Source organism: Lipotes vexillifer, unplaced genomic scaffold (assembly GCF_000442215.2).
Source record: "Lipotes vexillifer unplaced genomic scaffold, Lipotes_vexillifer_v1.1 scaffold892, whole genome shotgun sequence".
NCBI lineage: Eukaryota > Metazoa > Chordata > Mammalia > Artiodactyla > Lipotidae > Lipotes > Lipotes vexillifer.
This window is the reverse complement of record NW_006786445.1, coordinates 369,701-370,530: the sequence shown is the minus strand read 5'-3', so window position 1 is coordinate 370,530 and position 830 is coordinate 369,701.

Genomic DNA, 830 nt, shown 5'->3' with positions numbered 1-830 from the left:
TATATATATATATATATTCTTTTTCATATTCTTTTCCATTATGGTTTATTACAGGATATTGAATATAGTTCTCTGTGCTATACAGTAGGACCTTGTTTATCTATTTTATATATAGTAGTGTGAATCTGCTAATCCCAAGCTCCTAATTTAGCCCTCCACTTTCCTCTTTGGTAACCATAAGTTCGTTTTCTATGTCCATGAGTCTGTTTCTGTTTTGTAAATAAGTTCATCTGGATCATAGTTTAGATTCCACATATAAGTGATAGCATATGATATTTGTCTTTTATTTCTGACTTAGTATGGTAATCTCTAGATCTGTCCATGTTGCTGCAAATGGCATTATTTCATTCTTTTTTATGGCCGAGTAGTATTCCATTGTATATATTGTACCACATCTTCTTTATCCGTTCATCTGTTGATGGACATTTGGGTTGTTTCCATGTGTTGGCTATTGTAAATAGTCCTGCTATGAACATTGGGGTGCATGTATCTTTTCAAATTAGAGTTTTCTCTGGATATATGCCCAGGAGTGGGATTGCTGGATGATATGGCAACTCTATCTTTAGTTTTTTAAGGAAACTACATACCGTTTTCCACAGTGGCAGCACCAATTTACATTAATGGGAGCCCATTCTTTTTAGGTTCTTCCCTGTGTGAGTCTGTCTCTTTATGTTTTCATGAAGTAGGGATTCACTCAGTAATGGAAGACTGATTATATGGGTACAGGATGGATCTGGTTACAGGAAAACCCAGCTCAGACTGGATCAAACAATAAGAGCACCTAGTAACTCACTAACAAGAAGTTCAGAGATCAAATAGGCCTCACGATT